Raw genomic sequence first — 12,514 nt, 5'->3', positions numbered from 1 at the left:
CTACCTTTTCGAGCGAGTAGAAGGAAAGTAAACTAGAAATAATTTTTCGATAATACGGCCCTGCAGGTTCTGTATTGGCGCCTTAGAACACCATTTATCATTGCAATTCCTGTCCATAACAGACCCCCTCTTTTTTCTCTTTATCTACCAAGCTCAAAATCGATGCTTCGTACGAGTTAGTCGACGATTGTTGGCCATACACTCGAGCCATGATGACTTCGGTCGCTTACAAGACACCAAAACTACGCCATAACAAGCCAGTCTACACGGAAACCGGTGCAAGTCAAAAAGTATTGTCATTTGTTTGTCTGCTTTCAGAAAGTTGTGTTTCTTAAGACACAAGCTTCGCTACTCACGACCAGATGTAAACCTTCTCTGTTACCAATCGAAATTAGAATATGTAAGCATAGTATGTGACCCCTACACAAATGTAACATTGATGAGCTGGAAAGAATTCAGTGGAAGGTGGTTCGCTTTATTTCTTCTACATTTCGCCGCATGAACTCTCCATGGCCTACAGCATTCCATTACTTCAGGCTAGAAGAAGGCAACGCCGCTGGACTTTTTTAGTTCCATGCTTAATCATATATTTTGCGACTCACCCTTCATTGTATTTATCTCCTCTGTCAACAAGAAAAAAATCCCGCCATCTCCACGAAGTGAATGATGATGAGGGGCGAAGCAAAAATGCTTATCGGTAAAACCATGAAACATTCGCCCACACATGATACAAAGACTCGACACGTCAAGCTTTCTACCGCTCCGTTGACAAGCCCGTCGACGACGTCGATACTTGTGGTGGTTATGTAGGGGTTGTTTTGGACGATGAGAATCTCCATGGGTAAGTTGGCGAATTCGGTGTGTGACATTTTAGCCACCTTGGCCGTCGCCTTCTGCAGAGCGTCTTGTGTCGCGTACCCCCGGTACGTGTCGTCAGCTCGCAGGCGACGAACGACAACCTCTTCTTCTTCCTCTCCTCCTTGTTGGGTAGCAACGAACGCGTTGAACGTTTTGACCTCTTCGGCCAATCTTTGGTTGGCCAATCCCTGGGGGGATCCTGCCACAATCATCATCATTCCGCCGTGTATGGCAGCAACGAGGGACGGGACACGGCCCGAGCAAGAGGAGCTTCGCCCCTAAAACACGACGTCAGCAGTCATGGCCCTTAGCAACATCTTTTGCAGAAACGGATGCCTTTAAATTTTCATTTTTTCCACCCACAGTGTTTGCATGGGAATCTTTGTCAGAGCGTGACCGCCTTGTATAGCATGTGCATATTTGTAGCATTGCCTACGTTTCCCCGTGTACAATTGTGTCAATTTACCCATTGGGTTACTTTGTTATTTATATATGTTCGGGATGTAACAGAGTTTGCCGTTTTGAACATTGATATTTGTGATTGCCCGTCCTTCTGGTTCGCGCATTGTAGTTCGCAGTGTGTAATAAATAAATAAATAAATAAATAAATAAATAAATAAATAAATAAATAAATAAATAAATAAATTTTTGTATTGACCTAATTTGTGGCGTCTCTTGCAATAGCGATTGTCATGAATCACGGGTCTTGTGAAATATCTGCACCAGCCTCTTCGTCGCCCATGGGGGATCGAGCGGGTGATGTTGCCTGAAAGAGGCATGACAATAACCTTGATGTGGACTTGCGGCAGACTTGCGGTGCACGTTCGGTCGTGTTATCCAAGGGGAGCGATTTCATTTGAATGAGGAAACTTGTGACCCGAGTTGAATGCTTTTGGTCAGAAGAACTGTCATAATGAAAGATGATAGATTTGTTGTCATAGGCTACAATAAGGATCACAAGCAACTGTACAAGACTGCAAACAGCACTTATGACGTACGTGAAGCCCTGATCAAGAAACGAAAAGGCATAGAGACAAAAAGGTACAGAGACTTCTGAGGCATAGAGACAACTCACGACGAACTGGAAGGTATATTAGAAAATGTCGCACATAGTATTGCTATGTGTACACAATGCAGCCAGTACGCACAAGCCTATATAGTATTCAAGGGCACCTGCTGACGAAAAAACCGTAAAACGTAGCTAGAAATTTAAAAAAAAGCACACTTTGTACAACAGTGCAAGACATGCCCATTTGGAGGTAGAGTGTCATAGCTAAAGGGTAAGCTATTGGTGCGGTTCGTCAAGCCAAGTGGATTTGAGGGGTTATAGCAATTTTGAACATCCGGTAGTCATGGCATGCCTCAAGCTGATCTAACAGAAATCACTAAGTGAGTCGCGCATAAACTGCTCGATGCTAATATTTAAAGCCCGCGGGCATTCAAGCATGTACATTGGTGAGGTGAAAACGCTGCCTTCACTTAGAGGACACGTGACGCAAATTTGGAAAGGCCTTTGTGACAGTGTACCTTTAACTTCACGCGCCTTCTTTTTATCTTGCAGGGTTGGAGTGCCAATCCTTCATGGGAAATAACTTGTGTATCATGCTTGCATTCGTCCGTTTTCTTCCCCCCGCAAAACAAATGGAGCTTGGTTTAAAACAGAGTTCAGTTTGTGGTACAGGAGCAATACACTGAAGACAGGTAGTTATTTGGGGAATAAGGGGGGTTGTGCGAAAATTACGTGGCATCAACATCCAGTCCAACAAACACTGGGCTATGTACAACCGAATATGTCCCATTTTCTTAAACAGCTTTTATTGTCCCAATATTTTCTTCATACTTTTGTTACTCAATTAGTTTTGATACCATGATCTGGTCATCAGTGCCTTCCCTCGGTAAAGTGCCCTCCTGTAGCCTAATCGCGTGAGCTGAAGCACGCGAAACGGCACAACTAGAAGGCCACCATAGTGGACGCGATGCTACGCAAGGAATATTGTTTTGTAACGAAACAGTTTGGGTGTGCGTAAATTATGTGTGCGCTCCCAGTGAAGCGCATTCCAGTGCTCTTAGCAACATTGTTGAACAGCGCCGGGTTTGCTCCCACCACCGCAGACAACGCAGGAAGCGTGAAAAATAATCCTGACTGCGGCACCCCTAGTGCTAACAACGGCCACTGAGGCTGCTGTAGAGAGGGGTAGAGAATGAAACGTTGCAGAACTGACTTTGTCGTGATAACTTTGGACGTGTCACGAAGTTCATAATTTGCGCTTTGCTGAGCCGTGCCCGAAGGTCCTATGAACGTATACCACATTTTATAAAGGTTAGAAAGAACAAACTTGTTGAATGGCACCTTTACCTAAACGTTACATCACCTCTTTTTCACGCCCACTGTTTCATCTCAAGCACCACAAACTTAGCATTCATAAGTAGCTGGCTGACCATGGGTGTCGAGATGCTGGAAGTGGCGGTGCTCATTGGAAGGGAGGGAAACCCCGCTTTTCCTTTATCTCGCGGAACAGCCGTGGGGCGGCACGGAACGAAGCACAACGAAGCCCAAGCGTGCAACGGTTCAGAGGCGAAATATTTTTCTCTAAAATTGTCTTCGCCGCCCCGCTCCCTCTTCTCATTCAGCCGCTGCTCTTATCTTCATCGTTATACACCCATTCCCAAAAGGAGGCGACCAAAGGTGCGAACTAACCGCGCGAGTCAGGCGCCCCGAGGGCCCATGCCGGGATGCGGTGATCCTGGAAGTGTAATCGGGAATATTTCCGTCCCAAAGCACCGAAAAACGCCCTTTGTAGTAAACTACCTGCGATTGTTAACTCGCTGATTGCAACGCCCAAAGCTCCAGGCTCGCCCTGCTTAGCTTAATCGCCAGCGGCTCGTTTGCTCACCCGTATCTCGCCGCGCTGCTGCGCCACAGGCTACTCGCAGCGCATTCATGCCAAGACCATGCACAGAACGGAGACGTCAGGAAATTCACTCCCACTATGCTGCCTACTTATAAAAGCAGCGTTTGTGCAGTTATAATGCCATGCCACTGAGTCAGAGAATTTTAACAGGATTTGTTCAGAACAGTGGCATAGGCTGGAAGACAAAAGAAGTAAAAAAAAGACGTGGCATTCGCTTCGCAGCGCCCATTTTCCGTTTAAGGAACACATTCCTCCCACAAAAAAAGCTCGCAATGAGTGGATAACGCCAGCAACACTTAACAAAGAAAAACCAAGGGATAAAATGTACAAAAAATTTATTTCAACCCATGACACTAAATTGCTCGCTGCGTTTAAATCGTACAGAAATAGGCTCATTAAATGTGAGGCAGTCCTAATACTATAACACCTTCGAGGCTTGCAAAGAGGGATTCCCGAAAGCTGCGGAACAAAATTTTTATGGTTATCTCTCTCTCTCTCTCTCTCTCTCTCTCTCTCTCTCTCTCTCTCTCTCTCTCTCTCTCTCTCTCTCTCTCTCTCTCTCTCTCTCTCTCTCTCTCTCTCTCTCTCTCTCCCCCCCCCCCAAAAAAAAATAGGTCAGTGATCCCGACAAATTTTCTGTCAACGGCAAGGTCTACACTGGAAATGATCTTTGCATTGATTTTAGCGACTATTTTATTACCCTTCGCAAGAAAAGCGTCATGCGGCGGGTGGCTCTAGTTTATTTCATAATGACAAAAGCATTTTTTAACCCCCTTATGACCACCGCGATAGTTACAATTTTTACGTACATTAAAAATTGCAGATGTTCTGACGCCCATGATTTTCAGATCAAACCAATAAAATATGTAATAGACATCTTATATCTCGTACTTGACATCATCTTCAAAATCTGCTTTCGATTTGGAGTTTTTCCGTCTCATATGCAGATAGCCAGGGTATCTGCTCTTCATAAAGAATGTGACAGACATTGTCGGCCTCATTACAGGCCAGTCTTTCTATTTCCGGTCGTTTCAAAAGGACCTAAAACTTTATACGCATCTCGAATGTCCAGTTTCTTCCAAAAATATAATTTAATCTCAGATGCGCAGTCCGGTTTCACAAAATGTAAATCAAACGAGACGTCATTGCTCTCTACAAAAAAGGAGATTTTGCGTTCTTTTGAAGAGAAAAATGTTTTGGGTGTTGTTTTTTCAGAGTTCATTCAAGCTTTCGATTACATAACCCATTATCGGCTACTGAATAAAGTAGGCTTATTTGGGTTCAGGCGCGCAGCTAAATGACTTCTTGTTCATATCTGCCGCATCGTTTATACATTTTCAAATCAGTGTATCGAAAATCATCAGCAAGACAATCCCAGGCATTCCCCAAGCCAGCATTTTAGGCCCACTCCTTTGTAAGTTATATACTAATTATTTTGCAACGAGTTCAAAGTACGCAAAGTATATCATTTATGCTGACAATGTAACCTTGTTCTTTATATCTCATTCCGCAGATGCTGCTATTGATCAAGAAAATAGCGCAATGCAGCAAATTAGGCATTGATCATTTATTAAATAGTTAAACGTAAACGTAACAAAACAACCGCTTACTTTAGTTCAGTTTAGTAGTTCCTTGAAAACCAAACTGTTAAGGGTCGCACTCAAAAGCCAACTGGGTGGGGATGATCAGGTTGAGGCAATTAGGAATGCACTTGCTTGAACTGCAGGGTTAATAAGCCATTATCGCTACTTGCTACCAACCAGAGTGAAGCCTCTGTTGTATTGTTCTTCATTTATGTCGCACTTAAATTACGCCCACTTGGCGTGAGGTACGACCACTACTTTAAACAAGCAACCTCTTTACCTTCTGGGGAAGATGCCTGTGCGTGCAATAATACACAGGGTGATCAAAATTATGTGGGCAGGTTTTTTTTTTAAATTAGGCGCTTAGACGTACTTGAAGACCGCCTCTTCAGTGAGGTTATGCCCCCAGTGGACACAGAATAAGGTGGAAACTATTTATGACACAGGATTAAGGAACAAAAATTGAAGAACTAATGTTTTGTGGCTGCGGTCAATAGGCATGTTTGTATTTGTATGTTTGTATGTTTGTTTACTGGGCAAAATGGAAAATCTTGAAATTTCGAAAATCTTGAATCGTTAGCAAGAAGGAACTTGGAGGAAACAGCCGCTTCGCGACTATCGTTTAATTATTTTAGAGTGATGGAGGCTCTCAAACACTTTATTTAATGTTGTGCCTAATCGTAATGGTAAACCTTTGAACATGGCGTCTAGGGCCGAGCACCCGTTAAAAAAAACTTTGAAGCGGAGCCAGAATTTGCTGCAATGATAAAGGACGCGAAAGTGTGGCAACCCAAGTGCTCGTTCTTTTTCTAGTTTGTTGTACTTGTTTAGCGGGGACTTTTTTTTCAGCAGCAAAGTACAGAACCTCGCGAAATCGCAATCGAGTCACATGGGAACACGCGGAGTGAAAGTTTAGTACGATTGAGCGTCGCAATTGAATTCGCTAAAAGAGCCTAATTTCGTTCTGTCGAGCTCGAGAAAGCGAGTTGGCTACTGACAATACCCGAAATTGAAAGCATATTTATCAATACATGTGTGAAACGTTTTCAGGGACGATGTCACTGACCCTAAAACAGAACGATATAAACATCAATGGCCGCGCCTCCACCTTAACTCACATTTATATTTATAGAAGATTTGTTCATTCGTTTTTACGGGTTCGTTCTTCTATCCCAAACTGACGTTATACCCCGATGGCTGCTGTCTTGTAAACGCTGGACGGAACTTTGCTGCAAACAATGTTTTACCGCAAGCACACGAGTTTGCGACAGATGAAAAAGTGTGTGTTCAGAGAAAACTTTCCAGAGACTAAATAGAATTAACCGCCCGGAAAACTTTGGCTTTCCCATGAGAGACCAGGGAAACTCATATCGCTGGAAACGCGTTCCAGCCTTGAATACCACCCTAAACTGCAAACAAACAAATCAGTGTTGGCGATGGCCAACCACGCCTGCGTGTTTCCTGCTGGGAAGTAATCGCTGGTCCAATTAGGTCCGCGAGGAGATGGAAGTCGACTCGGAATAAAGAAGAAAGATAAAATAAGCAAAAGGAACGGCCCGAAAGGAAAGCAGATCTACGATAACGAATGGAATTAGCGCAGCACACGAGCACGTCACTCCCGTTTCTGCACTCTACACGTTCTGGTCTTACTCTTGGCGAGAAACAAGCACGACGAGACAGGTCGGAGCTAGGCGCCGAGGAATAGGGAAGGAGTAGAGGAGAAGAAGAGTAATGAAAGTACACGGCGTAGCTCATTTCCGAAACAATTTCCCGGCCACTCTGCCCGGTTCCCTTAGCGGAGCAACGGGTAACGAAATTACCCCGGACGGCATCCAACAGCCGCCAGCGTCATCAACGAAAACTTGCGGGCACGTCCTGGGGCTTCACCTGAGCCCTTCCATGCATCCTCCTTTCTAAAGGCGAACACGGACTGGCCGGCTACCTCCTCGAGGGAGCAGCCTTCTACTGGCGTTGTTTGAAGGTGGCAAGTATTCGAAATAAAAGGCAGTGGAGAACGCAGGACAACACTGATTGCCGCTGGACAAGTTCATTAATACATGGGATCACCTGCTGGTTCGTGTTGCTGTTGCTGCTGCTCCCGCTGTTGTCGTTGCTCTTGTTTATGCGTTTGCTGCTGATGATGATCGTGATGGTGATGTGGTGGTTGTTCTTGGCATTGTTGGTTCTCACGAGAATGGTTGCTCCAGACGGATAAACTTTCAGTGTGCCTTCCAGTCGGGGATCGGAATGTTATTTGACGTATTTCCGAAAATCACCGCGACATGGGATATATTACGAATTGTGACTATGCGGAGTCAGTCGCACGTTTTTGGAAATTTTGCCTTTCAGAGCTAGATGGCCTTGATGTACAATTTCAGCCCATCACCACAGTGTTAACATTCTGCCGAGAAGCACTACGCTATTGTTTCATTAGAACTTGAAATGGTGGAAACAAGGATAACTGCGAGCCATATACAATTTGGTTTTTCGTATTATTTGAGTTTAGAAAAACTGAGTTGACGTCATATCACTGATCTGAACTGATATAATTTAGGCCATGTCTAGAGTGCCGTCCGATGGTATTATAAGCATTCCACTATATCGACGTCCACCGGCGTTTTATAACAAACAAAGTTGCCGCGTCTGGCACTACATCGCTTTACATAACGTAAAGGTAGACAACCTAAGCTAGACATAACACAACATGACCTAACGCACACAAAGAAATCGTTAAAAACATCAACACTAACCTAAGCAATAAAAAGTATAGTTCCATTTAAAGATGAAAAAAAAAACAACTGAGGCCGAGTCGGTATCGAACCTCCGTCCTTCGGACAACGAAGCTGAGACGAATAATCTACACTAAAGCAGCTTTTTTTTTTCTTTTTTTTTTCTTTATTGCCTGCTTTGGCACATACAGAACACAGACATTCATTCACAGACAGCCGTCAACCTGACTTTGGTTGCCGTCATGTGTTTAAAAGTCCCTTAAGTGTACCAACGATTCCATGTCTGCAAGACATTCGGGCGGATTCGACACATATTTTTGATTTTCCACGTATTCACTCATTGCCTCTCTAAAATACTGTCTCGCGCTTCGCGCATCGGTGTCAGAGTACCTTGCGGCCATTCTTGCTTTCCAAATAGAGCTCAATCCAACAAGCATGATCAGGTCGTAAGGCATACCATCCTCGCTTTCAACAGGCAAGTACCGTATGTCTTGGGCATCCACAGGCAGATCCTTTTTCAGAGTTCGTTGGAGCACATCCCACAGGAACACAGCAACCCAACAATCAATGAATACATGCTCAATAGTTTCAGCTTTTTTGCATATGATACAGTCAATTCCCGATGGAACGAACAAGTCTTTTTCTGCCATCCACGTCTTAACAGAGAGGGTTCCAGTATGCAGTTTGAAGAAAAAAGTCTTTACGCTAGGGGGTACCTGCATACGCTTAACTCTTTTAAGCACATCTTTACCCCTACCTACCCTATAAATCAACCGGTACATTGGTTCAGGGAGGACTACATCACACACGTCTTTATACAACTTTTTCCTGTTTACTTGACACAAGTATTCCCAAGAAAATCGAACAGCCAAGAAACGGCATGACAGTACAACTTCTCTCATAAAACCATGTAGGCCGCCAGGTATAACATTGTACGTGACTATAATATCCGGTAACGCTCTACCCAAGCGCAATTGACAGATATTTTATAACGTTGGATCCTTAACATCGCGGAGAAACAAGAAACGGTTTACAATTTGACGTACAAACAAGTGTGCTAGTCCCAAACCTCCGTCCCTGACCCTACGAAACAGGTTTGTCCGGCTTGTCCGTTCCCAGTTTGACCCCCATATAAACACAGCGAATACACGATGCAGTCTTTGAACATTTGCTCGGGAACAGTGAAGAACCTGAAGGACATACCACAGTCTGCTTACAAAAAATAAGTTGCACACAGTAGTTCTTGAAAATATTGATAAGCTCCACCCTTTCCACTTTTCTGCCCTTTCTTTCATTACTTCGGCTTCCTTCCTCCAATACGGATCGCTGTCTTTATAAAACTCCAAAGGCACACCTAAGTACTTTGCCGGTGTGCTGACCCAATTCATGTTAGCGAAGATGCTAGGGGTTGATGGCCAGTTTCCATGCCAAAACCCCAGGCATTTTTTCCAGTTTACGGCACTCCCATTCGCCTCACAGGATCGTTTGACGATTTCCACTACCGCATTGATGCTTTCGACATCTGAACAAAAAACAGCAATATCGTCCGCATAGGCTAAGAGTTTAACTTCTGCCGCATGCAGCCGAAATCCGTGTACGCTGTCGCTGCGTATAATGCTTAAACAAAGTGATTCAATGTACAGACAAAAAAGTAACGGGCTAAGTGGGCATCCCTGGCGTACAGAGCGCTGTACTTCTATGCTTTCTCCCACAACCTTATTTACTATTAGCCGCGTCTTGCAACACCTGTACGTCATGGCCACACCTTCCCGAATAACAGAGCCAACATTCACATAGTCTAAAATGCACAGCAATATTTCATGGGGAACTCTGTCGAATGCTTTTTTAAGTCTAGTTGAAGCATCGCTACGTTGGTTCCTGTTGCATCGCAGCATTCCAACACACAACGGGCTGCTCTGCACTAAAGCAGCACATGCTATGGCCGGAGCTTGCCTTGTCTTATGTTTTCCAATGTCGTCGGACGCCGCACTAGCCATGCCTGCAGCGATCAGCTAGAGTGCCGTCGGACGGCACTCTAGACACTGCGTATAATTTAACTGATTTTATATGTTTCAACCCATTTCTCTATGTGCATCAGTATGATGACACCTGCGAGCTTGCATGTGGAGAAAAGTTACGAGGGGACCCAGATTTCCTTTAATGGCGTCAAACTGCATAAAGAAGCAGCAAGACACCTTTCACTAATGATGGATCTCACGGATTGTAGGCCTTAACAAGATCCCCGTGTTCACGCTGTACAACGAATGCTTGTATCTTTCTCTTGTTATGGGGCCGATATCCGTCGAGGTGAAGCCGTTGCAAAAAGATTCACTTTTCCGACAGGCGAGTGCTTTCAGACTAGATGTGAAGAGCGTTGATAAATAGTGTTCATCATAATTTTGCGCTGTAAACGCTCTGGAACTGGCTTGGAGTCTGTGTGACAGAGCGTGGTGCTAAATGATGCCGCCTCAGTTGCGACGCAATCAGCCATTGTAGATGATACAATATCGTCGAGCCAAGCGGGCCAGGTAACATTTATAGCAATAATGGGTAAGGCCTCTGCGCTAGTCATGAGTCCTTTCTCGGAAAAGCCATCCGTAAATATCTCAATGTCTCCATGCACCCAGTTTAAGTAATCAAGTAGTAGGAACATCGTTTCGCCTTCTGAGTAAATCGTTTCACGTGAGTGCGAGGGATGCCTATTGCACACTAAGAGCACTTCCGAAGGCAGTTGTTTTTCAGCCATTGGGGTGAATAAGGCTCACACTGTTGAGTGCTTCGGTATGTGAGAGCTTAGAATGGCTCCGCTCACACACAGGAGTGCTAGGATGCAAAGCCGCTGTCAAGTTTGCCCGAGAAATACTTCAATCCTCTGGCTCGCTGGACGGACGGCACATTTATTCAAGCAATATTGTACCCCAACTCTCGCACTTTACAAACGTTTCTCATTTTCTCAACAGTTATAATTCACGCCGTTGGTCAGTTTTATTCTTTTCTAAGTAGCGAAAAATACGCCGTACCTTCCTACGGGTAATTTTGCTTTGAAACTTGTACATAGGCTCAACTTGAAACCGATATAGGCCAACTTGTAAAAACCACTTGGCCGATATTACTTGATTAGAGTGTAATGAATACAAATATGCCAAAGCATAAGCAGCAGGTGCTTATTAACGCAGGAATTGTCAAAAGAGTGGGAACACGTATCGCCGCCCCGTACACATTCCTGCCCTACATTTTGTGACGTCACGATTGTCGAATGGCGAAGCGGCCCCGGCCGGGAATGAGCGGAAGTTGTGTAAGCGTTCTTTTTCTGAAACAAACACTGAGGCGGCAGGCACACATGCGTAAATGTAAAATAAACGTACGCGGGAACATATAGACATCATACGCTTTTAAGAAGACCCAGACCATAACTAGCAGATTTTATGAAATCGAATGCATCAGACCGGGCAGTAGGCTTTGTTTCAGTTTCGATTTGATGAGCAGTTTCGCCTTGGTTACAAGTGCCACGGCCGCTCGATGGAAACTAGTTTCCATCGAGCGGCCGTGCAAGTGCAATAAAACGATGCTTGCACTCGAATGATTGGCAAACTTGCGGAATTATGCGCCATCGGCTTTAAACGAGACGGCTGACAGCTGCATTTAACAATTGCGCGGGAATTTTGTACACCTGCTTTCAGGCGGCAGCACCTCCATGGAAAGCTTCGCCGGGGTCATGAATCCCCGCCTATAAGACAGTGCTTGATGACGAACCTCCTTGCCTGGCGTCGCAACACCAACATGACCACTAAAATCAATCCATTTCTAATAACTTTGCAATCGTACTGATGGAAGTGACAACCAGTGAGAACCGGAACTCAGAAAAATGTCAACAATCAAGTAAAATTTAAAATTCGGCTTCCCTTGCTCTGGGCTTCATGTGCTGTTCAACGTGACAAAAAAAAGGACGGACATGGAAGAGAAAAGTGCCAGCTTATTTATTTATCAGCAAATAAATTTTTCCGCGCAAGCAAAAGCCGGTGAAGCTATGAAAACGTACTATCTTCCAGTTAAAAGAAAAGCTTATTCAGGCCCTGATATCCGTTTAAATGTAAATGGAAGGCTGAATATTTCGCACGTTATGATATACTGTTTTGTGCTATGTATTTGAACCTCTAAGACCGGATCCCTGAGCTCCGTTTATCTTTCAAAAGTGACACGAAGAGATGCAGATGCGATAGAATCGGCACCAGAAAGATTGTAGAGGCAGATTTTATGTGCACACGAAATGATTCTACGGGATTACTCGCGCTTCTAGAATTACTCTCGGTCTATAGGAATGTTCGGCAATATAATGTCCCTGCATGTATACACTACTATTGTCCACCGCAGTGAGGCACAAGAAAATAAATAATAAGGGAACATTTCTTTTGAAGGATGCCGCAATACTCGG

Source organism: Haemaphysalis longicornis, unplaced genomic scaffold (assembly GCF_048455015.1).
Source record: "Haemaphysalis longicornis isolate Haplotype H1 unplaced genomic scaffold, Haemaphysalis longicornis Haplotype H1 scaffold_9, whole genome shotgun sequence".
In the NCBI taxonomy this organism is placed as follows: Eukaryota; Metazoa; Arthropoda; class Arachnida; order Ixodida; family Ixodidae; genus Haemaphysalis; species Haemaphysalis longicornis.
The sequence above is the reverse complement of the archived record's forward strand: the minus strand, read 5'-3'. Positions refer to the sequence as shown.